Source organism: Zea mays, chromosome 9 (genome assembly GCF_902167145.1).
Source record: "Zea mays cultivar B73 chromosome 9, Zm-B73-REFERENCE-NAM-5.0, whole genome shotgun sequence".
NCBI lineage: Eukaryota > Viridiplantae > Streptophyta > Magnoliopsida > Poales > Poaceae > Zea > Zea mays.
The window spans coordinates 47,112,663-47,130,912 of record NC_050104.1 but is presented as its reverse complement, the minus strand read 5'-3'; the positions used below and the strand labels follow the sequence as shown (position 1 = coordinate 47,130,912).

General features: G+C 41.9%; 1 pseudogene across 1 annotated transcript; it reads right to left on the bottom strand.

The window, feature by feature from the left end:
• On the bottom strand, positions 1–1,506 carry LOC109942228 (uncharacterized; annotated as a pseudogene). The gene is made up of 4 exons (XR_002264901.3): positions 1,387–1,506; positions 954–1,014; positions 796–842; positions 1–606 (listed from the first exon to the last, which is right to left on the bottom strand). The product of XR_002264901.3 is annotated as an uncharacterized protein (transcript).
• Positions 1,507–18,250: the final 16,744 nt, after the last annotated feature.

Below are 18,250 nucleotides of genomic sequence, written 5' to 3'. Positions count from 1 at the left end.
TTGGAGATGGACATGTAGAGGCAAGAAAATTCAGATTTTCCCTTCTCTCTTTTCTATACAAACTAGTCCAATACCCGTACGTTGTGACGGTATACAATCGTAGAAACGGAGCTTTCATGCATAATTGTGGCTATCTTCTTCTTTCGGCAGGCTATTTAGGAATACAAAAGGATATTGTATAGATAAATTTGAGCTAAATACCTTACTCATAAGTGTATGTATAGTGAAAATATGTTCCAATAGAAGGTGTTTTAACGATAGATAGATGTATACAGGGAATTGGTACAAAGGATGTTCCAGTAGACACATTCTCTAAACCATATCTTACACCCACGACCCTATAGTCTCCTGAACGCACCCTACAACTCAAATAACTCAAATGTAGCTCCCTTATTGTGATCATTTCTAATTATATTAACAAAATAAAATATAATTAACCCTGGACCAAAAAAATCTGCAACAATCAACATTAAAGCTTATGTAAAGATGTAAGAGTATTTTGCATTATTTCAAAAGAGAAACAAGATATATAGCCTACCGCTTACCTGTTCCCCATTAGCAAAGGTAGTGTCCCGAACAAACAAAGGTCCATAAGCACTGGTAAGCCTATAACAAGACAGAAGAATCTGTATCAAAATTCACTGAAATTCCCTATACATATTGGGTAGAAGAAACTTTGGTTGTCCACAATGAATATAGTCAGGATGAAATAATAACAAAAGACCATTAAATAAAAACAATGGTAAGAAACATAAATGGGGTAACAAAAACATATATACTGTGAAATGTATATACCCGTGTACGTTTTAGAACTTGACATCCTTTAGCAGCAAAGGTTTATTCTGCCAGAAACAAGGTCAAGACCCATTCGGGTGAGCAAAACAATAATGGTTAGGATGTCAAAAAACAGGATGACCATCAACCATATTTAAGAGTAGGATAATAAGTCGTACCTCTATCAAATGATCGGAAGATAGCTCCACGATGTCCATTGGTAGATAGTCATTGCCATTGCTGACATTTATTACATAAATATGCATTTCAGCTAAATATCTATTCAACGCTAGTACATGAGTGCTCCTTTATATGGACATCAAAATTATAGACTCACTTAATTATGAATCTAACTTTTGTTCTTAATAACACTAATGTTAACTATTCCATAAAGAGTCTGATGAGTGCCATGTGAAAAGATGGGGTTGAACTCATGGTCTGCAATTCTGCATGTAACCGTTAGAGCAGCAGTTGGTTTACTTCCACATCCTTGTTGCTGAAACTAACTCATAGGAAAGTAGTACTTCTATCTACTTTGAACATATAAACTAACAATTTGGCACAAGTCCGTTAGCTCACAGACCCAGACAGACAGGGAGTTGCAAATCTTACCGTCATCCTTGGGGCCTTTGAATAGCACGGAATGTAGCTTGACCTGCATAAAGGGGAAGTAGATCAATAGCCGCTTGTTCGAATCGCTGGCGAGGTACAACCCCTCGGCATCCCTCAAACCTGTGAGATACAATCAAACATAATATATACAAATAAGAAAAATACACTTGAATCAACAGACGAACTACTATCAGCAAAGAACTGACCAATTCTGGTCTATGTAATAAAGGCTTATCATCATCTTTCTTTCAGCAAATTAAGGAATAATTTATAAAATCTGAAGGCTATGATTATGCACTTCTACTAACTATATCCAACCAACATCATAGACACCACCAAGCTCTTGCAAATAAATCGAAAAAGCAACCCCCACAACATGTCCGAGGACTGGGATCTAGGTTGTGGTGGCCTGGTGGGAGAAGAAACCAATGAGGGCTTGTTCGGTTCTTCCCCAATCCATATGGATTGAGGGGGTTTCAATCCCTAGTAAGTCAAAATATCTCCCAATCTGTATCAATCACCTCCAATCCATATGGATTGAAAATAACCGAACAAGCCCTGAGAGAGGGTAACAGTGAGAGGGTTGGCCAGGCCTGGCGGACTGCGAGCTCCTCGCCTCTAATGCCATAGAGTGCACCAGAGTGGCGGAGCCAGAGATGATGCCACATGGACAACTCCTCTTGCGCGCTGGCGCCGGACATGGTGATGTTGTAGTCGCGGCGTCGAGGGACACCATGCGGATCTCTAGCGGCCCCAAGGAGCGGTCAAGGCTCCGGCACTGCCGGTATACGGCGTTCAACCCGGCCTCCACCTCGGCGTAGCATGTCGCCTTGACGCCATGGGGCAGGCCATGGAACCCCTCGGATCCACCATCCAGGGCGGCCTTCGTGTCAAGGAGCAGGGAAAGCAGCAGGCAGCATCCTCCTCCCGCTCTGTCCTTCTCCCTTGCTTCTTCGCGTCCTCGCCCACCTTGGTTTTTTGCTTCTTACTCGCAAAGGATGAAATCGGGTCCTTGTTTATAGCGGGATTACTGGATGAAATTGGGTCCTTGTTTATAGCGAGATTAGTTTGGTGAGATAAAGCTTATCTAGGGAGAGGAATAACAACCGGTGAGGGATATAAGCTATAAGCGTGGTTGGAGCGGAGCGGATGGCGGCGTGGGGAGGAGAATGGAAGGGGAGGAGGCTGGACGATTGTTTGGGAGCGCGAGAAGGGGGCAACGTACCGCGGGTTAGAATTTAAAGAAGTGTAAGGGTTTTTTTATAAATTGTTAAAACTGGTACTTTAATATAGTAGAGAATTTTAAAGATCCTTTGTACCATTAGCCCATATACAATATCCTATTTGACAAACTAAAATCACTTCATATATATATGAGATAACAATGATAGTCAAATTACAAGTGAAACAACACGCTTATAGATATACATAATTATCAATAAACATAGCCAGAGTAACATATGCAATTTGTATGAAAACTTTTATATACCTAGGGGGTGAAGCCTTTTTAGGGGGTGGTGATGGAGAACAAACTTTTTTTGAAGGTGAACCCTTTTTAGGGGGGTGAAGGTGATCGTCTTTCCGTGCTCCAGGCAAACTGGGCATACAACATTATCCAGAAGTAAATGCACCCAGGATAAAGAGAACCAGCATAAGAAACATTACAATTCATGAGAAAAAATACCAAACAACCATGTTCAAGTAGAATGTACGTCATGTAACTATGTGACTTCATATACGAGAGAACTTTAAATTGCGAAGAGCCCACGACAGCAATAAAAACATGTTAACAGGGCGAAGCAAAAGCATGAGGCAGGATGGATTCAATCAATAAAATGATGCCAACAAATTGATTGGGTTAGCAAATGCTGGTTAGTGCATGTCTCTGCTATTATAGAAACTGCAAAAAGGAAAGTTAAATAATAAGCCAGCAGCAGGGAATTGGAACCAATCAAAGGTGTCGATCTGAATTCTAAATGCAGGGTCACACATTTAACAGATGTATCCATCCTATCAAGAACATGATTAAAAACTGTTACCAGACTCTGGCTCTGTTCAATGCTGAATGACGGCATCCAAACTGTTGAGGGCCACAAGGACCAACTGTAACTGTATTCAACAGTAGTAGTCTGAACACACAAGCCACGCCTGAAGTGTAATAAAATTATCTGGATCAAGCAGTCTTGTACCAAATACTCCAGTTGCCGACACATCAAGGCTTATAAGATGAAGTTACAAAAGGCATTAGGGTTTGACAAAGTGACACTCGGATAAGTAAATCGTAGCCTAGAATCAATGGATCTACAACGTATAGGGTCGGGCCTCACCTGCGCTTAGCCAGAGGAGGGGAGCGACTCCGGGACTGGGACGACGACGATGAGAAGGAGCGGCAGCGGGATGAGATGGAGCCGGAGGAGACGTAGTGGGGACAGCGAGACACGGAGCCTAGAATGGAAGGGGAGGATGTCGGGCGATTGTTTAGGAGCGCGAGAAGGAGGGCACGTACCGCGGGTTGAATTTAAAGAATTGTAAGGGTTTTTTTATAAATTGTTGACGCACGACAACCGTTCAAACTGGTGCTTTAAGTATAGTAGTATAGATATACACATATAAATACAATTTCAGCAACTAGGATTTTAAAGATGCATTGGTGTGAGACGGCCTCCGGCGGCGGCGATTCTTGGGGTTCGGAGTCCATGATTATTGGGCGGCGGTGGTCGTTCCCGAGGGAGCCATTGGGTGTGTATGGTGAGAAGGCGTCGCGGGATGGAAACAAAATGATAGCGATTTATATATATCATCAACTCAAGGTGATTTCGCTATTTGCTACATTTTTCATATACACCTTGTCAGACTATCATGTGAAGACGGTTCCATATTTATAAGTGTCTAGTATACTCACTAACATCTATGACGGTTCTTATAGTCTAGACGACTCTAATAGTATTCTTATTTGAGATGGTTTCATACATAGAAGTGTCTCAAATGCTAATTGTCATCTAAGACAGTTGTTAAAGTAGGGATGACTCAAATACTATCCTTATTTGAGACAGTTTATAATAAAAACATGTCTTAAATCAATATAAGACATTTGTTACGACGTAACTGTCTCAGAAAACTTTTCCAATTAAGACGGATTTCCAAACAATTGTCTTATCTTACTCAACATCGTATGATATAAGACACTTCTATAAAATGTACTTATATGAGTCTTTAATGGTGTGTCTTAAATATTCATATATGTAGTAGTGCTAGGTAGCCCCACACGGCTCGTGATTCGAAGCGCTGTATGGAAGAAGATGAAGAACACCGCTCAATTGGGTCGAAGCCGGAGAACGAAGGTTCTGTGGCAACGACTTAATCGCTGAAGCCGAAGAAATGGTTCGAGTTATTTGTCAGAATATGGAATCAGCGCAATACCGACAAAAGAGTTATGCTGACCAAAGACGAAGACCGCTGACATTTCAAGTCGGAGATTTTGTGTATCTTAAAATATCACCAATCAAAGACGTGCGAAGATTTGGGGCAAAAAAGAAGCTTGCTCCAAGATATGTAGGACCTTATCAGGTTATCGAACGGAAGGGAGAAGTAGCCTACAAAATTCAGTTGCCTGAGGACATGAGCACAATCTTTCCCATGTTTCACATATCTCAACTGAAGAAATGTCTTAGAGTACCCGAAGAGAGAGTAGAAGTCAGAGATCTGAAGATCGGGTCAAACTTGGTATATCAAGAACAAACCGTCGAAGTTTTGGACACTAAGGACCGAATTACTAGAAACAGTACGGTCAAGACGTATAAAATTCTATGGAGTCACCACGATGAGCATGACGCAACCTGGGAGACGGATGCCTATCTACGAGAAGTTTACCCTGACTTTTACCAAAAATGGTTAGTAATCTTGAAATCTCTGGGCGAGATTCCTTTTAGGGGGAAGGACTGTAACACCCCTGGTGTTTAGCATATTCATTCATGGCATGTGCATCATGAAAGCATTATCATGAGCATCATCAATGATATTATCACTTACATCAAAATCTTAAATTGGCACTAGTGGTTGTGAAGTGAACCCTTGCTTGCACCAGTAGAAAACCTAGTTCTTTTAGACATAGATTATCATAGTGCTAGAGTGTGGGTAATCTTCACTTAATTAATTTAGATTGATGTTGGTTAATCTTCCAACTCTTGAGTTAAGAAAATGGTAGTTTCTAAACTATATGTGATGATGTGGTTTAGTGACTGTGTGCTTGATGAATGAAGTTTCTTCAGAAACCAAAAAATGGGGACAACCCTGATTTTACTAAGTTTGATCTTGTACCTCTTCTCAAACTTCAGTCCGTTCAAATATAAATGATCTTCAAATCACATTGTCCCAATTACAAAAGTTGTAGATAATTACTTGGGGCACGCCCTGTAAAAAGTTGGTAAACTTTTGAATCCGTTTGACATGTTTTGACACGGTTAGACGACCGGTTTCCATTGTTTTGTGTTGTGCTGACAAACCAAAGTTTGGAGGCATATATTTCAAAATCTAGCCCCTGAATCACCCTAATTACTATAGCAAAGTTGTAGCCGGTAGAGCGGGGAACAAATCGCCTGATGTTGGGCGACGCTTCGTGCTCCCCCTTTGTCTCTTCTGCGCCTGCAAACCGGACAGGATGCAACTGCCAAGTGTCGCGCTTGAGGACACGTGTGCGCCGCGCCCTACTCCGCGCCGCACCTTGTCCGCGCGCATGGATAAGCTAGCAACCGAGCCTGGCTCATTTGGTCGAGCACTCCACAGCGCCTCACTCGCTCTCTTCCTCTGCTCTCGTCTCGCTCTCACTCGCCCTCGCTCTCGGTTCGTCTTCCACCCAACGCCGATCGCCATGGCCATCGCTCACTAGGTCACACCCGGGCTCCCACCGTCCGCCATTTACCAAACCAAGCCCCACAATCGCTCCACCAACTCGTGCGCCTGTCTCAGCACCACTTTCCCGAGCCGAAGGACGACCAGAGCACCACTGTCGACGCTGTCGTTCCTCGGTTTCCGTCGACGTGCGTGGACCGAGCGCCGTCGTCCACCATTCGCAAAGCCGAGGGCACCATCGAGTTCGTCGTCAACCGTCGCTACTCGCTGACCCCGGCCTCGACTCGTCTTGCCATCGGTAAGCCGTTGAGCGAGCCACGCTCGCGTCTCTCCCTCTCTTTGTTCCGAGGTAGAAGATGGATGTCGCGCACAAATAAGCCAAAGCCGAGGGGTTTTCCTCTAATATGTCATAGACTCAGTGAATAGTGACCGAGGACCTTGTGGTGACTGTTTGCAGTTAGCTAAAACTCGAGGGCTGACATGCAAGTGGTTTTGTGTTTTCTTTTCCTTTTTCGATTTAAAACGTAGAGAACCTTGGAAAAATCGTAACTCAAGTTTTTGAACCCGAAAAATGGTGAAATAAATTTTGTAGGACTCCTCTGAGTCAGATAACACACTCGTCGTCAAGGCGTGTCGTAGCCCACACTGTCGGGCCGTGGAATGTGAGGATGCAATTCCGGTCCGCAGCCGAACTGTGCCTCGGCTTCGCACTTGCCTTCTTCGGGATGCTTGCGCGAAGAGGAAGAGCGGTTGTATACGAGTGGGAGTGACAATTGGTAGGGAGTCGCTTCATTGAGGGGGGAGAGTGTCACTAAAAGATGGATGGATGCGTAGGGGCGACCTCTGCGGTGGTTAGAGGTTATATTGTGCCGCTATTCTAGGGCAAGGGGAGGCAAGTAGGGATGAAAACAGGATACAGTCGGATACAGAGTCATCCTATATCCTACCCTAATGTATTTCTCTCGGGTACATGACCGAATACTGGTAGTTAAGATTCGGGGCGGATACAGGATGGGACCGGGTAATAATCTGGGCGTGTAAGAAACGGATAATACTCGGGTAGGTACCAGATAGTTATCGGGTAGTTCTCCTGATAATATTAATTGTCGAACCATCCAACAAACACATAAATTAAGCAATACATAATCATGTATATGATAGATCAAATGTAGAAAAGGAAACCGATAAAATTGACATCACGCAGTTCAAAGTTACTAATCACAAGGACATTGTAGAACCAACACCAAATATTAAAAATTCATAAAATACTGTAGTTTCACTCAAAAATTTCAAATAAGTTATAAAAACTAATAAACATTTTATACAAAGATAACTCAAGTGCTCATATGAAAATGGTAAAGTAAAGTACTTATTATGTTGAAACTTGGATACTTACAGTGATTTCACATGTAACTCATACAAATAAGTGAAAGTGAAAAGGAAGAAACGCGAGCATCTTATAGATATTATGATCCAAACATTTTTATGGTTATATATGGACATATGTTGTGCCTGTGTAAAATTTCACGATTTTTTAGGCTATTTATGTATTATTAATTTCTTATCGTAGAAAATCATCAAAATACAATTAAATCTATAAAATATTGTAGTGTCGACCAAAAATTACAAATAAGTTACCAATACTAATAAATAGTCTATAAAAAGATAACCTTAAATTCTCACATGGAGATAACCTTAAGCCCCCCACATAAAAATGATAAAGTCTATTAATTTGATATAAATTTGGATATTATTTCAATGATTTTGGCCTAAATATATGTTTAAACAAAAAATTTATGTACTACAAAGTTATAGATCTCTTCGAGCTCTACAATTTTCATATAAATTTTATCTTCATCCGATTTCATATGTAAAAGTTATGATTTTATAACTATATTATGCAAAAAAAGAAAAAACGGTCCGACCCGAATATCCGGGTATTTACCGGGTAGTCCTCGCTCCGTATCCGACCCAAATCCGAAGTTGTAGTATCCAAGTATTACCCATATCCAACCCAAATATAAAAATACCCGAATCCGTATCGAAAAAATAGGTATTTGCACTATCCATATCTGATACCCGACGGGTATACCCGACCTGTTTTAACCCCTAGAGGCAAGGGACAATCAGTGCGGGCTATCTTATTCGGGGTGAAAACGGGTCGGGTATACCCGTCGGGTATCGGATACGGATAGAGTAAATACCCGTTTTTTCGGATACGAGTAATACCCGGATACTACAGCTTCGAATTCGGGTCGGATACAGAGGACTACCCGGTAAATACCCGGATATTCGGGTCGGATACGGGTACCCGGAATTCAGGTACCCGTTTTTTCTTTTTTTACATAATATAGTTATAAAATTATAAATTAAAATCAGAAAAAGTAGACTTCATCATTTTTATGTGGGGGGCTTAAGGTTATCTCCATGTGAGAACTTAAGGTTATCTTTTTATAGATTATTTATTAGTATTGGTAACTTATTTACGATTTTTTGCCGATGCTACAATATTTTATGGATTTAATTGTATTTTGATGATTTTCTACGACAAGAAATTAATAATACATAAATAGCCTCAAAAAATAGTGAAATTTTACAGAGGCACAACATATGTCCATATATAACCATAAAATTTTTTGGATCATAAGATCTATAAAATGTCCGCGTTTCTTTCATTTCACTTTCACTAATTTGTATGAGTTACATGTGAAATCATTGTAAGTATGCAAGTTTCAATATAATCAGTACTTTACTTTATCATTTTCATATGAGGACTTGAGTTATCTTCGTATAAAATGTTTATTAGTTTTTGTAACTTATTTGCAATTTTTGAGTGAAACTGCAATATTTTATGAATTTTTAATATTGTGGTGTTGGTTCTACAATGTCCTTGTGATTAGTAACTTTGAACTGCATGATGTCAATTTTATTGGTTTCCTTTTCTACATTTGATCTATCATATACATGATTATGTATTGCTTAATTTTGTGTTTGTTGGATGGTTCGACAATTAATATCATCGGGACGAACTACCCGGTAACTATCTGATACCTACCCGAGTATTATTTGTTATCCGTTTCTTACCCGCCCTGATTATTACCCGATCCCATCCTGTATTCATCCCAAATCTTAACTACCCGTATCCGGTCACGTATCCGAGAGGAATACATTAGGGTAGGATATAGGATGACCCTGTATCCGGCTATATCTGTCCTGTTTTCATCCCTAAGTCTTATGACATAATCTCACCAAGGCTCCGTTTGGTTAGAGTGACTAATTTTTGGTCCCTGTTTTTTAGTCCTGTTTAGTATTTATTTTACCAAACGGAAGGACTAAAGTAAGAACTAATTGGCTTTAGTCTCTAGTCACTCACATGGGTCCTAAAAAGGACTAAAGGGCAACATTTACCACAATTGGCCTTGCCTAGAAAACTGGGTGAAACAAGAAAAGGGGTATTTTAGTCTTTATGTGTTGCATTTATATATTTTAGAATCTGTTTAGTCCCTACAACCAAACAAAGTAGGAACTACAGTTTAGTCGAGTTTAGTCGCTGGACTAAACTTTAGTCCTATGTAATACCCAATTTGTAATTTGTTAGAGATAATATAAATGGAGAAATAATTTCTCTTTATCTATATGTGAGTTTAACCTTTATGTACCATCACATGTGAACACCATACTTAAAAACAAATAATTAATAAGATATATGCCACTAAATTATACATCATGCCGGTTTTCATTTTTGTGTGCAACTTGTGGCCATATAAGAAATCATATGAAAAGAAATATATTAAAGTCCCAAAGTGGAATTTAGAATATAATAGAAAATCTAGATTTAAAAGTGGAGAAAGAAAAGAAAATGTATATACAAAATAAATATTATAAATAAAGGTAATAATAAGTATGTGCAAAATTATACTCTTAATTTGAGGAAGATTTACCATGGAGTTAAATTATACTTTCCTATTTTGCCATACCGAGACGGAGCCGTGTGCCAAGTCGGTCGAAAGGGAGAAGAGGGGGGAGCAGGGAGTGCCGCCGCCGGTGAGTCTCGTCATTGTCGGGTCTCTGTCCTCGGAGTGGGGCCGAGGGGGACCGTTAGCACTTGGGGTAGTCGTCCGCGGCCACAATTGGAGGTCAGGACCTGCGGTGGGTGGACAATTTCTCACCGCCGACTGAACTCCGTCGCGGGTAGCACCGTTCCATGACCGGGATTTTCTACACCGTCATTGCCAATAAGTCGTTCACCCATGTCTTCGCCATAATCTTCGCATCATTTAGACGCTTTCAGACTCGAGGTAGTTTCCCTGGGCGCGGCAGTACAGATCACCAGTGTGTTGCGCCGCCGTGATTAGCCGGCCGGGGGAAGGAGACAGTGCCTGTGCCGTTGATCCGTTCATGGACGACCCTGATTAGATAGGATATAACCTTTCATGTGGTTAATTTCAGACCGTGGATCTGAGATCGTGCAAATAGGATTCGAAGGCTAGTTATTATAGATCTGGAGCGTCAGATCTGTATCCGACGACTGCGATTGCATACCGGTTCGTGAAAGACTAAGTCTAATCCTAGCGGTCAATAGAAGATCGTGCGGTCAGGAACGAGCGATACCCTTTTGTCCAAGCATTGTTGTTAAAGAACCCTCAGGAAATAGGGAAAATAACCCGCGGTCAAGCGCGGGTGATGCTGAGTCTTAGAGTTTTTCGCACCGAGGCCCCTAGCCTTTTATGAATTTGAGGCCCAGTCCAGAGTATTATAAAACCAGAGAAAATAAATTAGAAATGGATTTTTAATACAAAAATAAATCCTAGAACTTATTTAATTCATAGGAAATTCATTTTTAGTCCAAATTGATCCATTCCAGTTTCTAAAATTTTGTAGTATTATTGTTTATCACCTAGAGTCTCTGTTTTGACATGAAAATAGTAATAAAATTAATTTCTCACTTAATCATATATCAAGCACATAAAACCTTTGAAAATTCATATCTTAAAATCCATAACTTCAAAATTAATGATTTCTGTTCCTAGGATCTTATTTTAATGTGTATATTATTATGTATTTTGTTTACATGTTTAGTGTGATGTTAATTTTCTCTATATATTGTGCTTGTTTGTATTGTGGCAAGTAGAAGAGCCTGTGACTGAGGATCCTGGTGTCCAGCAGATAGAAGTTGCCGAGCAGGTGCTCATTGAAGGCAAGTTGTGTCCTTGACCACTTTTATACCCAATGATGTTCTTTAATATCACTTATTCATGCATAGGTTTTATTCTGATGGGACCCAATAGGTCACCCTAGACTGTTTAACTCTTTACCTTGTTATCCTTGAATCACTTTAGTAGTTTTGCTATTGCTTCACATGGTTTTGGGTTAATATTTCATTATATCCATGTTCCAATTATTTTGTTATGTTATTTATGTTCATGTCAAGATCATTAATTTTAATTGGAACATGGAGCTTAACTTGAGAAACACGTGCCACCATAAGGGAGGAATGGGACCCCTTGGCTAACTAATTAGGAAAGCTAGTGGAAGACTACCTTACCCGAAAGGGGCAAGGGCAGTAGGGTAGTTGCATGCAAGGAGGTTCTCGGGTTGATTTTGCTGCGATGGCGGTCAGACGGGGGATTCTTGCAAGTGCCCTTCCCATAAACTGTAGCAGGTTTTCGGAAGCTAGTGGAACTTTGTAAAGGCCTCATAGTGTTGCCCAGCCTCGCTTCCTTGGTAGAGGTGTATGGGAGTCGCGATCCCTTGGAAGATGGGTAACATGACTTGTGGGCACAGGGTAAAACCTCTGCTGAGTGTAAAACTGGTATACTAGCCGAGCTCACGGTCATGAGCATCTCAGGACTCTCGCATGATTAAATTATGGAACTTAAATTCAATTTGTCATTTGCATTGCATGAGATTATTTATTAATTTTGTTCCATTATTTCTATTATGGTTTGGTATTGACTTACATTTAGTAACTGCTAATAAAATTTTGACCAACTTATTAAAAGCAATGCTCAGCTTTAACCACTATTGTTGATCAGCCTTACATATAACATGAGCTCCCACCTTTGGTGAGTTCATGCCCACTGGTTTCCCCACAACTTGTTGAGCTATGATCATGTGTGAGCTCACCCTTGCTGTCTCACACCCCCCTATAGGAGAAGAACAGGTGGTTCAAGAGGAGCCACACAACAAGGAGTTCGATCTGATCTAGGTGGCGTCTCCCAGTTGACTTATTGGCGCCAAAGATGGATTTTAGTTCGTTTTATATTTATCTTTTATTTTGTAAGACTTCCACATTGTAATAAGTACTATGATGTTATTATGACATTTATCTCTGTACACTATGTTATTATATATGTTGTCTACTTTGGCGCATGTATGAGATGCACCCGGTTTTGTCTCTTAAATCCGGGTGCGACAGAAGTGGTATCAGACGAAACCTAGATAGAAATAGACAAAACCCTTACCTACTTACCTTACTCTGATTCATTCTATACATATCTTATCTTGATCCTGTCTCACCTTTTGTTGTCATACTCTGATTACTCTTATCTTTTCCACTTTAAGGCAAGATGGGTTTCACACCTTGGAATCCTACATTTATGACATTCTTAAGAGATAGGGAACCTAAGACAAAATTAAAACTATTTTCTCTATTTAAAATGTTGGTTGATTGTTCTAGTGATAAATGTCTAATTTGCTTCTTTGATTGATTGAGATATTATAAATGGACATCTTAGCATGTACCACCATAAGGTAATGAATTAGCTTTGGTAGGTAAAACATTAATCCGCTTAGCTAATAAATCCCCCAAAGTAACATGCCTTGTAATTACCTGCCTTGTCTACAATCCTTTCTCTCTTACCATATGTTTCTAACTCAGATGGTCAATACCGGGAAGAGTGGTGGAATTGATCTACCTCCCAATTGACACACTCGGAGGATATTTAGACAACCACAACAACAACAAACTGAGATGGATCCTCCATAGCTTCCACCAGACGGAGTTGACCCAGCTGTTGCAGCATAGATGAGGATAATGCAACAGATGGCTGACACCATGGCGGATATGCACGTGCAGATGCGGCAGTAACGCTAGGAGATGCGCCAAGAGCGAGAGGATATATGACAGGAGTTGCACCAAGAGCGAGAGGAGATACGCCAGGAGAGAAGGGCGCAATAACAACAGCAGCAAGCACCACTGCCTCCACCCCCACCACTAGTTCCACCCCGAGACAAGCACCAGGAGGAGTTCATGAGCCATAAGCCGCAGACGTTTGCTAGTTCTCCTGATCCACTTGACGCTGATGATTGGCTGAAGTCTGTGGAAAAGATGTTGATTATTGCCCAATGCTCTAACCGAGAGAAGGTTCTATATGCTTCTGGTCGTTTGACAGGTCCTGCTGCTGATTGGTGGGATTCATACACTACTGCCCATGATGCTGCCGATACTATGACATGGGCGGAATTCTCTACTCAGTTCAGAAACTACCATATTCCTGCTGGACAGATGAAGATTGAGAAGAAAGAGTTTGTCTTTGAAGCAGGAGAGCATGTCAGTAAGCGAGTATCACGACAAGTTCATTCAGCTCTCTAGATACGCACTGAATGAAGTTGCTGAAGATTAGAGGAAGCAGGAGTACTTTATTGAAGGACTCAATGGACCGCTGCAGTATGCTCTAGTGGCTCACACCTTTCTGTCATTCTAGAGGCTCCTTGACAAGGCCCTAGCTATTGAACACAAGCATGTTCAGCTGGGAGATTTGAAGAGGAAGGCGATATCCCAGGGACAGGGAAGCAGCAGTGTTCATCCTTGCTACAGTTCACCCCAGGGTACACCAGTTCGCACTGGAGGAGGCCAGCGCCCAGCTCAGCACTCACCTCAGGGGACTCCACCGACTCGTCAGGCTACCCCCACTGGCACCCCAACGAAATTTTCAGGATAGAGTGCAGACACTACTTGCTACAAGTGTGGGAAGACTGGACATTATGCAAATGTTTGCCCACAGAGGATTGCTACTACCCTAGTTCTGAACAAACAACAGACTCCAGGATCTGGCAAGGGATTCTCTATTGCCAGAGTTAATCAGGTTATCGCTGATGCTACTGCGGAAGGAGCTGATATCTCACTTGGTATGTTTTATATTAATGCAATTCCTGCAACAATATTATTTGATTCTGGTGCTACACATTCATTCATGTCTGCTTGATATGCCAACACAAATGAGTTACCACTGAAAAATATGAAAACACCAATGATAGTAATTACACCTAAAGGGCCTATTGAGGCAAGTTATATGACACATAGATTGACATTAACAATTATGGGAAGAGAATTCTAGGCTACCGCTATAATATTAGAGGCAAGCAGTATAGATCTGATCCTTGGTATGCCATGGCTAAGAAAGCCAAAGGCCATTATACAATGTGGTAGGGGTACTGTAGGACTCACCAGCCCTAAAGGAGAAAGGTTTCAGGTTGAATTGCAGTAACTACTTCTACCCAACGTGCGGCATTCTTTATAGATGGGGAGTTTGTTGGTGACAACATCCGGGTGGTTAGAGATTTCCCGGATATCTTTCTAGAGGAGTTACCAGGGATGCCACCAGATAGGGAAGTTGAGTTTGTCATTGATCTCTTACCTAGGACTGCCTCTATTTCTAAACGGTCGTACAAGATGTTCGTAGAAGAACTAAAGGAACTTAAGAAGCAGTTAACGGAATTATAGGAGGCTGGGTACATTTGTCCGAGTTCCTCACCTTGGGGAGCGCTGGTTCTGTTTGTACAGAAGAAAGATGGGTCGCAAAGGATGTGTGTGGATTATAGATCCCTTAATTATGTTACTTTGAAGAACAAGTATCGGTTACCCCGCATTGAGGATTTATTTGATCAGATGAGAGGTGCTAGGGTATTCTCGAAGATTGATCTCCGATCGGGTTACCATCAAATGAAGATTAGGCCATCGGATATTCCTAAGACGGCTTTCTCGACCCGATATGGTTTTATATGAGTTCACGGTTATGTCATTTGGACTAACTAATGCACCAGCCTATTTTATGAATCTAATGAATAAGGTGTTTATGGAGTATCTAGACAGATTCATCGTGGTATTCATCGACGATATTCTTATTTATTCCAAGAGTGATAGTGATCATGAGGAACATCTGAGATTGGTGCTACATAAGCTACGGGATAATCAACTCTACGCCAAGTATAGCAAATGTGAGTTCTAGATTGACGAGGTGCCATTTCTTGGACATATCATTTCCAATGGTGGGATATATGTGGATCCTGCTAAGGTCAAGGAGATAATGGCGTGGAGCATACCCACTACAATTACGGAGATTCTGAGTTTCTTGGGACTTGCAGGATACTATCAGAGATTTATTGAAGAATTCTCTAAGATTGCTAAGCCTATGACCTCGCTTCTGGAGAAGGGAAGAGAGTTTAAGTGGGACGAGAAGTGCCAAGATAGCTTTAATCAACTGAAGTTGAGGTTGATGTTGCCCCAGTGTTGGTTATGCCAGATCTATAGAAGGATTTGACATTTATTGTGATGCCTGCGGCCAAGGCTTGGGATGTGTGCTGATGCAAGAAGGACATGTGATTGCCTACGTGTCTCGTCAGTTGCGGAAACATGAGTTGAACTATCCCACTCATGACTTAGAACTAGCAGCCGTAGTGCATGCGCTTAAGATTTGGAGACATTATATTATGGGAACCAAGTGCCAAGTGTACATGGATCATAAGAGTTTGAAGTATATATTCACACAGAAGGATCTCAACCTAAGGCAACGCCGTTGGTTGGAGCTTATTAAGGATTATGATTTGGAGATTCACTATCACCTAGGCAAGGCGAATTTGGTTGCAGATGCCTTGCGTCGGAAGGAACACGTTCATTCAGCTATTGTTGCCCAGCTACCCGAAGAGATTGTTGAGGATTTCAGGAGACTTAACCTGGGGATAGTTGCTCACACGGAAGGAGTTACTATTGATGTGGAACCTACCTTGGAACAAGAAATTCACAAAGGTCAGATTGGTGATGCTAAAATTCAGGAGATCAAGGATCTCATTATGGAAGGTAGAGGCCCAGAGTTCATGAAGGATGAGCAAGGCACCGTATGGTTCAAGGACATGATATGTGTTCCTGATATGGATAGCCTTTGTGAGACTATATTGAAGGAAGCACATGACTCTGATTATTCTATTCATCCTGGTAGCACTAAGATGTATCATGATCTGAAGCAGAAATACTGGTGGTATGGATTGAAGAGAGATGTGGCTGCACATGTGGCTATGTGCGATGTGTGTCAAAGAGTTAAGGCTGAACACCAGAGGCCAGCTGGACTACTGCATCCACTAAAGATACCCGAGTGGAAGTGGGAAGAGATTGGTATGGATTTCATTACTGGATTGCCTCACACCCCGAAAGGATATGATTCTATATGAGGGCCTGTTCGTTTGGCATGGAACGAAGGGGTGGAATAAATCTAGCTTGGATTCCTTCAATAATTACTATAAGTTTTGGAGATTTGGAATTAATCCTGGTCTGTTCCAGCAGAAACGAACAGGCCCTGAGTGATTGTGGATAGACTGACCAAAGTGGCTCACTTCATTCCGGTCAAGACTACTTATAAAGGTTCTCAACTAGCAGAGTTGTATATGGCTCGGATTGTGTGTTTACATGGAGTACCAAAGAAGATCGTGTCTGATCGAGATTCATAGTTTACCTCAAGATTTTGGAGAAGCTTTCATGAGAATATGAATACAAAGTTGAACTTTAGTACGACTTATCACCCTCAGACTGATGGACAGACTGAAAGGACTAATCAAGTACTTGAGGATATGTTGAGAGCTTGTGCCCTTCAGCATGGAGGGAGTTGGGATAAAAGTCTACCATATGTTGAGTTCTAATATAATAATAGTTATCAGGCCAGTCTGAAGATGTCACCTTTTGAAGCTTTATATGTGAAAGGGAAATGTGCCATTGGGCCATTTCTAAGTATTTTGGTGATTGAGTGCCAACACAAGTGCTTTTGTGTTGATCTATGCAATGTGGTGAACAAAGTGCAAATCATGTCAAAAGGTATGTTTCTCAGACCTAGTACATTGTTTTAGAGACTAATGCATTGTGTCTAAGTGCTGGAAACAGGAAAAGAACAATTGGAAATGTCTTGGCTCGAGCAGCCAAGACTCTGCTCAGTCTGGGAGCACCGGACTGTCCAGTGGTGCACCGGACAGTGTCCGGTGCGCCAGGCTGGCTCAGGCAAACTGGCCGCTCTCGGGAAGAATTTGACGGCGTACGGCTATAATTCACCGGACTGTCCGGTGTGCACCGGATTGTCCGGTGAGCCAACGGTCGGCTGCGCGATCTGCGCGAGACACGTGGCTGAGCCAACGGTCAGGAGGGGGCACCGGACTGTCCGGTGTACACCGGACAGTGTCCGGTGTGCCAACGGCTCCCAGGCGCCAACGGTCGGCTTTGCCAGGAAAGGAAAGAAATCCGCACCGGACAGTGTCCGGTGTGCACCAGACTATCTGGTGCGCCAGGCGACAGAAGGCAAGATTTGCCTTCCAGGAATGCTCTCAACGGCTCCTAGCTGCCTTGGGGCTATAAAAGGGACCCCTAGGTGCATGGAGGACAACACCAAGCATTCTCTAAGCATTCCTAAGCACTAAGACATCGATTTCGCGCCTTTGATTCCTTGCGATAGCAATTAGAGCTCTAGTTGAGTTGTGAACTCATTGAGTTGTGTTGTGAGCTCTTGTTGCGACTTGTGTGCGTGGTGTTGCTGTGATTTCTTGTATTGAGTGTGTTGCTTATCCCTCCCTTACTCCGTGCTTCTTTGTGAACTTTAAGTGTAAGGGCGAGAGGCTCCAAAGTGTGGAGATTCCTCGCAAACGGGATATAGTAAAGCAAGAAAAACACCGTGGTATTCAAGTGGGTCTTTGGACCGCTTGAGAGGGGTTGATTGCTACCCTCGTCCGTTGGGACGCCACAACGTGGAGTAGGCAAGCG